General features: G+C 46.0%; 1 protein-coding gene across 1 annotated transcript in view; it reads left to right on the forward strand.

The window, feature by feature from the left end:
- The first annotated feature begins 1,552 nt into the window (after positions 1 to 1,552).
- Positions 1,553 to 14,449, forward strand: part of IL1RAPL2 (interleukin 1 receptor accessory protein like 2) — a 321,249-nt gene continuing 308,352 nt past the window's right edge. The window contains exon 1 of the mRNA XM_087941140.1: positions 1,553 to 2,014. The gene's annotated coding sequence lies outside the window, so the exon portion shown is untranslated. The remainder of the gene's footprint in view (positions 2,015 to 14,449) is intronic.

Consider the following 14,449-nt stretch of genomic DNA (forward strand, 5'->3'; position numbering starts at 1 on the left):
GCTGAGGCCACTTGGAAGTTTGTCTGTCTCCTCAGGGTCACCTCAGGGTCCTGGTTCCTGTAGTCCGCAATGTTTTCCTCTGAAGATCCATCCCTACTCCCACACCCCCATTCCAAAGGTGTCCACCCCAAATTGCAGAACTCAAAGTCGGTAGAGATTCTCCATCATCCAGGTGATGGTTTTTGCAAAGGTGCATTTTTCAGGAGGCAACTGGACTTTCTGGGGGTTTTTTTTCTTTTTCTTTTGAAGATGTTTTGCTTCTCAGAGCTGAAAAAGTTTCTTGGATGAGAAGCGAAACGTCTTCAAAAGAGAGAGAGGAAAAAAACAACAACCCCAGAAAGTCCAAATTGCCTTCTGGGGGAAAAAAAAAGGAAAAAAAAGCACTTTGGAATTCGCTTCAAGGTATTAAGAACTTGGACCTCAGGGGAAAAATTGCGGCGTCTGGGCGCTAGGAGGCGCTACCGCGTCGCGCTCTTCCCGGCTGGAGAGGTAAGTCAAGGAAAAGGATATTTTATTGTTATAATTATTATTATATGGATTATTTTTTTGCCTCCCGAAAAGAAGGGGCGGGTGGGGAGCCAGCTTTAAAAAAAAAAGAAGAAGAAGAAAGAAACAAACCCCGAATGTCTGGGCAAAGATTCTTTGGCCACCTTCGGTTTGCTCCGCGGCGCTCCGGCTCCAAAGCTGCAGGAAGAAGAAGAAGAAGAAGGGAAAAGCTGAGCTGAGCTGCAGCGCTTTGACCCGGCTTCGCTCGGGATGAGGCTGGAGGGGACCGCTCCAGACTTGGCCGGAGGAGGGGTCGGAAGGGGCATCCTGCACGGGGCGGCGAGTTGGGATTAAGGGAGAGAAGAGGACCCCGGGCTCCTTGGAGGCAACTTTTAAGCGTTTTGCAAGGGTGCAAATTGAATTCACTGCAGGAATCCAGCCTTTGCATCCCTTCCTTCCTTCCTTCCTTCCTTATTGTTCCTTCCTTCCTTCTTTCTTTCTTCCTTCCTTCCTTCCTCCCCTCCCTCCTTCCCTCCCTTATTGCCTTATATTTCCTCCCTCCCTCCATCCTATTTGTTTCATCCCTTCCTTCTAGTTGTTTCTTTCCTTTCTTCTATTTCCTTCCTCCCCACCCTCTTCCCTTCCACCCATCTATCTTTCCTTTCCTTTCCTTTCCTTTCCTTTCCTTTCCTTTCCTTTCCTTTCCTTTCCTTTCCTTTCCTTTCCTTTCCTTCTTTTCCCTTCCCTTCCCTCTTTTCCTGTTCATCCTTTCCTTCCCTTCCTTTTTCTTCCCTTTCCTTTCCTTTCCTTCTTTTCCTTCCCTCTTTTTTTCCTGTTCATCCTTCCTTTCCTTCCTTTCCTTTCCTTTCCTTTCCTTTCCTTTCCTTTCCTTTCCTTCTTTTCCCTTCCCTCTTTTTTTCCTGTTCATCTTTCCTTTCCTTTCCTTTCCTTTCCTTTCCTTTCCTTTCCTTTCCTTTCCTTTCCTTTCCTTTCCTTTCCTTTCCCTTCCTCTTCCTTTCCCCTTCCCTCTTCTCCCTTCCTATTCCTTCTTTCCTTCTCTCCCCTCCTCCCCCTCCCTCTCCCCTCCTGGCTCCGAAGGGCTTCCCCAACTCCTGGCTCTTCCATGCAGCGCCCAAGGAAAGTGACTCAACTTTCTCCTGTCTGGGGATGTAGCCTCCACCGCCGCCGCTGCTGGCTGGCTTCCGAGGGGAGCTTGGCCAGGCCAGGAGGGACGGCGGTGACAAGGCGGGAGCCAGCCAATGCGTGCCAGAGAGGCTGGGTGCAACTTCGGTGCCCCTCCCGGATCTGCTGAGTCCAACCTTGGCTTCCTTCCTGCTTTTGCCCAGCCTTCTCCTGCCCAGCCGCGAAGAGAGCTCTCCTTTGCCCCTCTGCCAGCTGCCTCTCCCTCCCGCAGACCCCGAATGATGTGAGACCTTCTTTTTGTCCTGGTGGCTTTTGATCCCTCTCTGGAATTCTGTATTTTTTTTTGCAAGCATGGAACGCCGGGACCTGTGAGCTCCAGCTGCAAGTAAGCCTCATGTGTGAATGCGCGTTTGGTGGGTTGGGTGTTGGGTTGGCTTGCCAGTCAGGTGGCCTCCTCGAGGGTCTCCTCTCCAGTGCCAAGAGGGCAGCCAGACCCCCCTCTCCTGCCCCCCAGGCAGGACCTGAGATTGGTCTTCAAGTTCAAAGGTGTGTGGGGGTTTGCCTACATAATCTCCCTTGTATCCTTACGATCTATATTGACTGTTTCCTAGTACGATTTGATTGCTTATTGCACTCTCTGACTATCCTTAAGTGTTGTACCTTATACAATTCTTAACTCCTGACGAATGTATCTTTTCTTTTATGTACCCTGAGAGCATTTGCACCTAGACAAATTCCTGGTGTGTCCAACCACACTTGGCCAATAAAGAATTCTATTATTATTATTCTATTCAGCAAAATAAGCAGACCCCCTCCTCGCCTCTGCAAATCTGGGTGAATAATTTTTGGTTTTGAAGAACAATTTGCAAAAACTGGGTGATTGATTTTTGATGCAAATCCGATATATGCACACACCACTGGCTTTTTTTTTCTTTTTAAAAAAATGACAACAACAAGAGTAGAGAGAGAAGGGTATCGTAAGGACCACCAGGGATTAAAAACACGATTTGTGCCTGGGATTTCATTAAAACGATCTCCAAAAACCAGCCGTAGTGTTTTGAGAACACACAGGAGGTTTTTCCGGGGTGGGGGTTGAAACCTGACTTCTCTGACCCACAGATTTGTGGCTTTGAAGGAAAGCTGAGTTACTTATCTTTTGGGGGGGTGGGGTGGGGGGGGAGAATGTGTGTGTGGGAGGCTGGCAAGATGAGATGACTGATTTCTTCCTTGGTTTGGAAAAAGAGATGATTGCAGTTATCAAAGATTTAGTTGCTTCTCCCTGCTACCCATCCAGTGAGGAACAAAAGGCTTGACTTTAAGAAGTTCACTGGCTGTAAAACTCTGGATAGGATCAGCCTTATGAGAAGCAGAATAGCTCAGCCAGGCATGGAAAGTTGCCCCGTGGCCAATGGTTGAGGTTCTCCTCTTGAGAAGCCGTTGACGTTGCTACTTCTTTAAAAGACATATCTTGTCCAAGATGCTCGGTATCTTTTTTCTTTCTCTCTCTCTCAATCCAGCCCTGTCACAAACCATTAGGGGCTATGGATATTCAGCCCTGCTTCTTGTATTTTGCACGAGGCCCCAGTTGTTCGGATATTAAATTATGATTAACGTCTCCTCTCCTCCTGGGCTTGAGGCTCCTTTCCCCGTATTTAAAATGGGTTTGGGGGCTGTATAGGTCCTACGCACGTCCAATCTTTCCCGCAGACAGATTGTGTGTGAGGATGTAAGTGGAGAAGAAGAAGGAGAAGGAGAAGGAGAAGGAGAAGGAGAAGGAGAAGGAGAAGGGGAAGAAGAAGAAGAAGAAGAAGAAGAAGAAGAAGAAGAAGAAGAAGAAGAAGAAGAAGAAGAAGAAGAAGAAAGAAGAAAAGGGAACATTTCAAACCTGTTGTTTAGGCGAGGAAATAATTAGATTTAGTCCTCCATTAAAAAAAACCCAAAGGATCATGTTTTGCTCATGTTCCTTTTGAGCGATATTTACTAACTGCTATCAGTTTGTCTTGGTCAAATATCGGTGCCCTGACCACATAACTGGAATCTTTGCAGGCAGAAACCACTATTTTCATCTATCTTTCTTTTCTTTCTTTCCTTCCTTCCCTTCCTTCCTTCCTTCCTTCCTTCCTTCCTTCCTTCCTTCCTTCCTTCCTTCCTTTTGACTCGGGATATCACTGCAAGCAAACTGAACCAGGTCCAATTTTGGAGGTTTTCAACTTTCATGCCTTCTAACATTTTTTTTTAAAAAATTTGTGGGAGATGGGTTGCTGATGGGATCATTTGGCTCTCCGATCATTTGGCACGCATTGGGATATAGAAATAAAGCGACTTTCTGGTGGTGGTTTCCCTCAACCGTTCTCCAGTTCTGCTTTATCGACAGCTAGGATCAGTGGAAGTTGGATCACGGTGGGATTGAATAAGCTCGTCCCTGGCCTTGTGGATGGATTTGTCACCCATGGGATCCAGGCACGTGATCGAATCCTGCCCAGCCGTAGCTGCTTTGATTAGGTGCCTGCCTGGAAGCTAATTCTGGTGCTTTGGAAACAGAAACAACCAAGTCCAACTTTGGCTGCCGGTCCATCTGGGAGACATGGCATCTGTGACATCTGGTCGAGCATCTGCGGCTCTAGCGAGCCCCCGGTGAAGGTCTCTGCCAAAAAGGCATCGGTGGTTCTGATCAGGCTGTAAGCTAGGAAAGGAGAGATCAGATTGCTCACGGGGTGGGAAAATAGCAGGGTTGGAAGGGGCTTTGGAGGTTTTTTAATCCAACCCCTGCTCAGACAGGAGATTCTGTACCATTCCAGTCCAATGGCTGTCCGGTCTTTTCTTAAAAGCTTCCAGTGATGGAAGCACCCACAACTTTTGATGGCTTATTGTACCCTATGACTATTATTAGGTGTTGTACCCTTTGACTCTTGACGAATGTCTCTTTTCTTTTATGTACACCGAGAGCATTTGCACCAAGACAAATTCCTTGTGTGACCAATCACGCTTGGCCCATAAAGAATTCGATTCTATTCCATTTAAATTCTATTCTATTCTATTCTATTCTATTCTATTCTATTCTATTCTATTCCATTCCATTCCATTCCATTCCATTCCATTCCATCCCATCCCATCCCATCCCATCCCATCCCATCCCATCCCATCCCATCTCATGCCTATCAGGAAATGGACCATTCGATCGATGAAGGAAGAGGACAAATTGCTCAGAGATCAGAGGAAAGAGATTTGGAGCCAAACTCCCTAAGGGGACATTTTGACCCAAGGTTGACTCAGGTTCAGCTGACCTTGCAGGCAAAAGATCTAGAGTCTAGAATGGCCTTTCCTGATCTGGATCCTTGAAGCTATATCAAGACCACAGTTCTGGAAGGAGGATCCTTGGGGGAAGACAAGGGTTGACATCTTACCCATCATGAACGTACCAGGTTTAGGAAGACGGAGTTCAGGGATTCCCTCCATCTTATTCCTGCCCTTCCAAGGTCAAGAGGCAGCTAGGAAGCACCCTTAGCTTCAGGGTGGTGGGGGAACCATGGACTCAAATCAATCGTCTCTTTCCTCAATGTGATGACTTGGAAACACTGTTGGTAGCCTCTTGGTTGTAAGTCTTGGTTGTTTTTTTCAGGAGGCAACTGGACTTTCTTGTTTTTTCTTCCAAAGACGTTTCACATCTCATCCAAGAAACTTCTTCAGCTCTGACAGGATAGTGGGGGAATGGAAGGATTTATATTCTTTGCAGACAGCTGGTCATTTGCATCCTTTTAGAGGGGTCGTTGAGGCCACTTGGAGGAGAAGTGAAATGTCTTCAGAGGAAAACAAAAAGCAAGGAAGTCCAGCTGACGGAGAATTGCTACAGATTCTTGGTTATAAGCCGAAGCACTCCGCTGAGTTGTAAACTATTGTTTACTCAAATCAGTTTAATTAACTCAAAGGAGCCACTTAGACCTCCAATTAGCCATTTTAGCCGGAGGGAGAAAAGAATAGCAATATATTTTCACTCGAAGCAGCCAGTCGAAGCTTTTCTTTTAAATTGGGTTCCAATCGGCTTCCCTTTTAGTCAATCTGTTTTTTGTTTTTTTTCTAACAAAGAGGTGAGGTTGGATCATAGCCATGCGAAGCCACAGGGAAATAGCTTTTTATTTTGATTCGAGTGACAAGAGATGAAACATCTGAGGCAAAAATAAGATTAAAAACCAACAAACCCATAGCTGATTAGCAAAGAGGAAAAAAAAAATGGGTCTAAACTGGGAATCCAGCTACGGTTTGCTTAAAACAGGCTTCCCTAAACAAACCAGAATTGTCCGGGTTCATCTTTTACAACTGGCTAGTTCCATTCAAGCATGCTGAACTATAGTCAGTGGGTGATTTTCAGCAACGTGTGCACGAAGCCGGATGAACAGTTTTCTCTGGCATTTTCCAGACACTGGAGGGCAGAAAAATGGCTTTATTTTATTATCCATGGATTTTCTAAAAGGCTTTTGGGCAATCTGGACATCAAAGGCTGTAGCTTTACTGCAAGAAACAGGACTAAACCACTAGAAGTTTTGCCGATCCCCCCAAATGCGATTTATTTCATAGGAAAAGGTTCATCCTTCCAGGGTGATGAAATGACCACATTTGCTGGGACCTCAAGGGATGGTCCTGCAGTTATCCAGACCATTTCCACCCAAGACTTGGTGGAGAAGAAAACTGAAGTCTCCAGCAGCCCTTCCAGCTGTGACTGTGGGGAAAGCTCAATTTATCATAAAGAACGGGGATTTTGTTGAGATGGCTCAACGGTCTTCTTGGGTCAGAGAAAAGACACACCTATGTTTACAGTGGGGTGGAAACTCTTACGGGCGTCTTGCGCAAGACAGGAAAAATAAATGAAATTATGATGTATAGTTTCGATGAGCAGACCGGAGAGAGTGTAGAAAGAGGAGAGTTCCATTGTCACCCGAGAGCAAGAGGTAAATTTATAACTGCTGTAAAGGAAATTGGAATTGCTGTAAAGAATCTTGGTCTGTTCTCTTTTTCTTAAATTTGCTTTCCTGCCCTTTTACACAACTCATCCTTTGCTTTTCTTTTTTCTTTATGTTAGTTTGCATTCATTAAAAAAAACTTTCGTAATCTCTCTCTCTCTCTCTTTCCCTCTGTCTCTCTACCTACCTACCTACCTACATCTATCTATCTATTATCTATCTATCTATCTATCTATCTATCTATCTATCTATCATCTGTCGTCTGTCTGTCTGTCTGTCTGTCTGTCCGTCCATCCATCCATCCATCCATCCATCCATCCATCTAAAAAAATTAAAGGAAGCTCAATTATTTTTCTCGCACAGAGAAAAAATTTCCCCAGAAGTGAAAAGTTAGGACTTTATAAAGAAAAAAAAAAATCACATTACGTTAAGCTCTTTCAAAAAAATCTTAAGTCTCCATGTCAACTGGCTGGATTGACACGTTTCACTAAGCTCTCTGGTTTCATGAGGACTTTTGTTGGCTCCTGGCTGCAATAAACTTTTTGATTGAGGTAACATTTGATGTGAAGCCAGGCATTGCGGCTTATAAATTACGCTTTGTGGCTTTGTGGGCTGAGTGAACCCAGCAGATTCTGTGGTTCTTCGGTAAACCTCAGATAAATAAACCACCACTTGATGGAATTTCTGAATGCCGCTTCTCTCTCTTTTCCTCCAAACTCTTCCCATAAAGGCACACATTTTTATGGAGCTCACAAGAGGAAATGGAGCTTAAATATGGAATAGAAACTATGGCTAGTCCTTGACATATGCGGCCATAACTGAGCCCAACATTTTTGTTGTTGAGCGAGACATTTGTTCCGGGAGTTTTGCCCTGTTTGTATGAACTTTCCCGTTGCTAAGTGAATCACAGCCATGGATAATAAGTGAGTTAATATGGTGGTTGAGTCAATCTGACTGTCATGCCCCTGTTGGAGTCTGAATCTGAGGAAGGCAAACAGCTGACAGGGAGTGGGAGTGTGGCTCTGTTGGCTGTGGAGGAAACTGGGGAAGGGCAAAGTCTGACTGGGCAGAGCAGGGGAGAGGTAGAACAAGGGAGGGGGGGTTCAGAGGAAGGCCTAGGCCCACCTCCTCTTCATCCTAGGGCACGCAGGGAGGAACGGAGAAGAGAGCAATGTGGGTTGCTTGGCTTATGGGGGCGGAAAGGGCCCTGATTCCCTTCATTAGCCACACTTGGGAATGAGAGTTTAAAAGAGATGCAAACTGAGTGCGTCAGCTGCTGGGAGCAAACGTGAGTTTATCTTGTGTTGTTGTCGCTTATCTGTGTTGGGTGTCTTCCCAACCGGGTTGAATTACCGCCATTCATTCATGTCTGGAATTCATTCTCTTGCCCTGTTGGATGAATGACCTCATCTTGCCTTGATTGGACTTATAGTTACAGGTTTTGTTGACCACGTTTTGGACTTGATTCTCTGCAGCCAAAGGCTGATCCTGGGAGAGTTTTTCTCCAGCCCAGAAGGTAACCAGGACACTGGGAGCAAAGTTGGAGCTAATAAAGGGACTCCTACTGATCGTCTGTGTTTCCTTTGTACCATGCCCCTTTGGGTCATCACACTGACATTGACTTCGCTCAGCAGAAGGTCGCAAAGTGGGGTTGCCCGGCCCTGGGGACATAGCAATGGTCATAAGTACGAGCCAGTTGTCAAGTGTGTGAATTTTGATCACGGGATCACGGGCCTGCTATGAAGGTCTTAAGTGTGAAAAATGGTCCTAAGTCCCTTTTCTTCAGTGCCGTTGTAACTTAGGACAGTCACTAAATAAACTATTGTAAGTCGAGGACAACCTGTACTGGGGGGCAATGGTTTTTGCTCTTTTTTGTGTGTGATTATCTTCATTGATGGTGCAACAGAACTGATGCTTATTCTGTAATCATTGATAACAAGGATCCTAGCATTGGCTTCATCCAGGTCAACTTGCTCAATGGACAAAAATGTAAAGGTGGGAGACACCTGTCATTAAAGCATCTCTCATCTCACCTTGAAGGCTTCGGTAGAAGAAGACTTCTCTCCTTTTGCTTTGCGTTACCGAATAGCTCTTCCCATTCAGACATTCATGACTGCCTTCAGATGTTTTGATCTCATCTGAAGAAGCAGAGCGAGCCGGGAGCTGTTTGTGGTGCTGAATCATGATTTCACTCTTGAGCGTTGAACCAGATGGTTGACTTGGAAATTGGAACACAACCTACTTCCTGTGGAGTGTCCTCCTAGGATTCATTTTCTGACCATCGTGGTTGACCTCTCGTGGACCTCTTCCATCTTGCCTTTTGTGGCTGCTTTCAAAAGTGGTGCCAATGTCATCCAGAGATTGTTGGTTTTTTTTTTTAAGGTGGAGGTTCCTTCTCCAAGCTTGTGGTTTCCAAACTTTTTGTAACATCTTCAGCAAAAAAATTAGGGGTTGGTGTTCTTCTAAGGGCTTCGTGTGGTCAATAGGTCTTGTAATGGGGGGATCATGTCAGGTGAGGATCATGTCAGGTGAGGGTCTTGCAATGGGTCTTGTAATGAGTCTTGTGATGGATCTGGTGATGGGTCAGGTGTGGGTTGCATTAAGTGAAAGCCTTATGATGGGTCTTATGATGAGGAGGTCACATCAGGTGAGGGTCATTGGGAGATGAACTGCTGGTGGGGTGGGGTGTGGATTGGTTGAGGGTTGGTTAAGAGTTGATTACAGGTTGGTGGAGGGTTGGTTGCGGGTTGGCTGTGGGTTGGTTGAGGATTGGTTGCAGGTTGATTAAAGGTTGGTTTAGGGTTGGTTGTGGGTTGGTTGAGGATTGGTTGAGGATTGGTTGAGGATTGGTTGTGGGTTGGTTGTGGGTTGGTTGAGGGTTGGTTGAGGATTGGTTGAGGGTTGGTTGTGGGTTCGTTGTGAGTTGGTTGAGGGTTGGTTGAGGATTTGTTGTGGGTTGGTTGTGGGTTGGTTGTAGGTTGGTTGAGGGTTGGTGCATTCTCTGGTTGGCTGTGTGGTTGATTTACCTTCTGTGAGGTTCGTAGGCTAGTTGTAGGTCAATGTATCTGTTGATGAAGTTTGTTTTGTCTTCTGTTATTAGAGAAGTAGACTTCTGCAGCATGCAAGATCTTTCCCCTTGGTAGCCTCTTGCCCCAGTCCAGTGTTTCTACACCCATATAACCCTTTTGTCTCTTCTCACAGGACTAGCCTCCTGCTGGGGACAATTCAATACTAATGTAGCATTCATCCTATCCCATGGCAATGTAATACATCTGGACAGTGCAGCCTCCCTGAAGTTTTATATTTTAAAGACAGAAGGAGGCTAAACCATTAGCGGATGCTAAAACTTCTCTTAAGAGGACCAGTGGAAATGTTCTACCGCTGTGGGAAACAGAAATGGATTTTCAGTTCAGTGTCCGGCCTGCCTGTTTTTCATCTGTTGCTTTAGTTGATGGAGCCAAGGCCCCAGCCGAAGAGATCTCGCATACAGGGGTGGGATTCTACCAGTTCGCACCTATTCGCTAGAACCGGTTGTTAACATTCTAAGCAGTTCGGAGAACCGGTTGTTAGAAGAAATTACTGGCCTCATCCTGTAAGGAAGGCAGGAAGGAAACATTCTGGTGTTGCTTACAGACACTGCCTCTCCGTTAACCCTTATTAACATTCTTGGCGGGCCTAGACTTCCTGTCTCTGGAACTTTTCTGGAGGATTTTTCCCCTCCTTTGCTGGTACTTTGCTTGTGTGGAGTGACCATTCAAAGTTCACATGGCATTGAAAAAAGTGACTTATGACCATTTTTCACACTTATGACTGTTGCAGCATCCCCGCAGTCATAAGCGGCCAGGCGAGAAGTTGCATGCCTCGATGTGAGTGATATTAAGTTGGCCACGCCCAGCCAGTCACATGACCACCAAGCCATGCCAACCACCTAAGCCACACCCACAGAACTGGTTGTTAAAAAATTTGAAGGGAGGTCCCTACTTACATATGCAGTCACTGAATTCAGCATCCTATTTAGCTACAATTTGAATGGTTTGGTTTAGTTTAGCAGATTGTATCCACCAATCATCCTGAGTCATAAATTAGGCACTCTGCCTTCCCTTGGTGTGGACCCAGCAATGGTGGTTTGTTTAACAAATTACAACAAACCGTTTAGCGCAAGGTTGTCAAACTCAATTTCATCGAGAGCTGTATCAGAGCTGTGGTTGACCTAGGGGAGGGGGCAGGGCATGTGTGACGGACTGGGTGGGCACGGCCATCTTGATGCCACTCCCCAAACTTCTGGCATCTCTTCGCATTGGGTAGACCAGGCCAAAATCTTTCCTCTTCGCACTGGGTGGACTGGGCGAAGCTATGTTGGCCTGATCTTTCTTTGCACCGGGTATTCCAGGACGGCCCTGATACAACCACGTTGCAGGCTGGATCTGGCCCACGGGCCTTGAGTTTGACATCCCTGATTTAACATGAATTGGTTTTCATTGGAAAACGGGAACTCAGCTATGGCGGTTTGTGAATGGTGGTTTCTGTCTTGTGCTAACCCAGTCAGTTGTAGTTCATATCCTAAAACATGGTTGGATCACGGTGCCCTATATCTAAAATAGCCTCTCCAGCTAGATTGGCAAGGAAACTGTGTCCCTTCAAACACACACACACACACACACACACACACACACACACACACACACACACCCCAGCCAATTCAGAACAGAACTGGAAATTCCTGGGACTTTTTATTATTATTTTTAAACGCATAACTTTGATTTCCTGAACTCTGACCCTCAGATATTGCTTGCCGTGCTTTCAATTTCAAGCAAAGCTAGCTTGTCTCCTTTGCGAAGCAGCTGAGAATGCAAGAGTGACAGCTTGAGTTTTTGTGTTCAGAGCGGAACCGACGCATCTCTTACAGGTTTCCATACAATTAAATATCCCAGCGTGCCATTTCCGAGAAGAAGACGGACAGCTGGTGTATTGGGGTTCACGTTACTTTCGCTTCCCCAAGGGGTAACACAGCCGTGTTTATGCAGTGGGGTAAGAGGGAAGCGATGACAGGATCTCTGGGAAAGTTCAAAAGTTGAGGCTCTTAGAAGCAGAGCGATCTTTTGGTTGACAGACAAGAGCAAATGTTGACTTGGCTGCTTCTCCAATGGGATGTCCATGTATTGAAATGATGGCTTGGTTGGCCAAAACAGCACGAATCGTACAGGAGCGGATTTCCCTTCCGTTGCTTAGAGATGAACCAGTTAGACATGGTACAGTGGAGCAAGCCAGCAAAAAAAATTAGGTCTCTTAACAAGTTTGTTGCGAGGCATACTTGTTGGCCCTTGAGCTGATCAATGTTTTTGCATCAGTGGAGGAGTTATAATTCTCAAGCTGACCTTATAAGATTCCAGAAAAGGGAAAGTGGATAGAGAAAGCAGAAAGGAAATATGTCATGCCCATAGATTGAATCAAAGAAATATGACATAACAGAATAGCAAGAGCATTTAGAATTATATATTGCTTCACAGTGCTTTACAGCCCTCTCTAAGCGGTTTACACCAGGGGTCGGCAACCTTTTGGACCTCAGGAACCACCAAACTCATAATTTTAAATCCCGGGGACCAGAGACCCTGGGAAAATCCCCAAAAAAGTCTGCAGGAAAATTCTCCACCCTGTTTTCCTACCGATCGATTATTCTTTATTTGGGATTGCAGGATACCATCTCCAGCTCCGTTCTCGGAGAGAGAGAGAGAGAGAGAGAGAGAGAGAGAGAGAGAGAGAGACTTTTGGCTTCATGCAAGGAAAGCAGCAGAAGCAGCAGAAGTCTTTCTTTCTCTCCCCCAAACTCTGCCAGAAATGAGTCTTTGTGAGACTTGCTGCTCCAGCGCAGCTTCTTGGAGCAGGCCTTGCAGGGTCCCAAAGACTCATTTCTGGTGGAGTTTGGGGGAGAGAAAGAAAGACTTCTGCTGCTTTCCTTGCATATAGCCAGAAGCAGAAAGAAGTGGAAGGAAGCAGCCCAGTGGCCAGGCCAGGCCCATCGGGCGAGTGGGGCAAGTTCCCCCTCCCCGCTTTCCCCCCTCCCCCCACTACCTCATGTTGTTCTCAATGCAAGTGACGTAAGCCTTGTGTTCCCACACAGCCTGGATTAATTGCTTTGGGAGATGCGTTGGGGGGTGACATTTCTCTGTGGACCACCAAAGTTTTCTCGTGGACCACCAGTGGTCCTCGGCCCACTGGTTGGTGACCACTGGTTTACACAGTCAGCATTTTGCCCCCAACAATCGGGGTCCTCGTTTTACCAGAAGGATGGAAGGCTAAGTCAATCTTGAGCCAGTCAGCATTGAGCGAATTGAACTACTGGCAGTGTGTGCAGAGTTAGCCTGCAATATTGCATTCTAATCACTGTGCCACCACGTGTCCGGATTCCTGTAATCGCTCTAATTAAATCAGGATTCTCAAGCCAAACTTCAAAAAAACTTCAAAGGATTCATTAGAGGTGACATACTGGCACTGCCTTGTATGCAGCCAACTTTGGCATACGTAATTTACAGTCCCCTGTGACCAGTGGTGGGATTCAAATTTTTTTACTACCAGTTCTGTAGGCATGGCTTGGTGGACGTGGCAGGGGAAGGATACTGTAAAATCTCCAGTCAAAGGTGGCATTTGCCGGTTCTCCAAACTATTCAAAATTTCCACTACTGAAGAAATTAGCTTGACAGGGCAGGAGAAGGAATTTCAGACTTGAAAGCATGGCAAAACTCACACAGTTGGGAAGATGCCAGGAACACTGATGAGGCACGATGATACAAGATAAATGCACATTTGTTCCCAACAGCTTGATGTGCACAGCTTCCTCTTTTATACACTGTGTTCCCAGCTGCAGCTAATAAAGGGAATCAGGGCCCTTTCCTCCCCTGTAAGCCATGCAACCCATGTTGCTCCCTTCTCCATTCCTCCCTGCATGCCCTAGGATGAAGAGAGGGTGGGCCTGGGTCTCCCTCTGAACTCCCTCTCCCTTGTGCTACCTCTTCCCTGCTCTGCCCAGCTGGACTTTGCCTTTCCCCAGTTTCTTCCACAGCCAATGGAGCCACACTCCCACTCCCTGTCAGCTGTTTGGCTTCCTCCTGGGATTCAGATTCCGACAGGGGCATGACACCTCTAAGTAGCAACCAAGAGAGAATGTGAAGCACCCATTGCATTCCTTGAATATTTCTGAATCCAGATCAAGGAATACAAAGGAATACTACTACTGTAGTCTTTAAACAGGGTCAGATGTTGCATTCAGTCTCTAAGTCACCAGTGCCTTTGAGCATCTTCTAATTAACCTCAAGAACTCGTGTCGTACGGCAAATTATTTCAGAATAAGATCCTAATTTATCTCTCCGTCCAGGAGAATTCCCTGTTTGGAAGGGAGCCAAGTGGATCATTGTTTCTTCAAAGCCGTTCTTCACTGCCCCTCCCCCCCTTTTGATCATCTGGCTTGTTCCTCCTGCAGGTAAGCATTTCCCCTCCCCTTTGTTAAGAAGGATCTTTGCGATGTAAACTCCGGTAATGTGACATGTAGAACACACAGCTCCGAGAGAGGACATGCAAAAAAAGGAAAGGAAAGGAGAGGAAAACAAGTCATTCTCCTTTTTTTGAGGTGCAGCCAATAGATTTGCGAAGCAGAGAAGGGAGATCCATTTCATGTCCTACCGTCCAAATTAAGAAAGGGAGAGCAGACGTTTTAAATGTCGAGATCTAGTGATTGGTCAAAAGCATCGGATGGGTTGTGGAAAAGGACTCCTGTTTTGCTCTCGGGTCTTTCCCCAGTGATTTCCATGCAGCTAACGTTTAATATCTGGAGACAATGTGAAAGAGGCAGTCGCAGTTGTATTTTGAGGAAA

This window comes from Pseudonaja textilis, chromosome 12, assembly GCF_049901715.1.
Source record: "Pseudonaja textilis isolate UNSWEBS1 chromosome 12, rPseTex1.2, whole genome shotgun sequence".
NCBI classification, from domain to species: domain Eukaryota; kingdom Metazoa; phylum Chordata; class Lepidosauria; order Squamata; family Elapidae; genus Pseudonaja; species Pseudonaja textilis.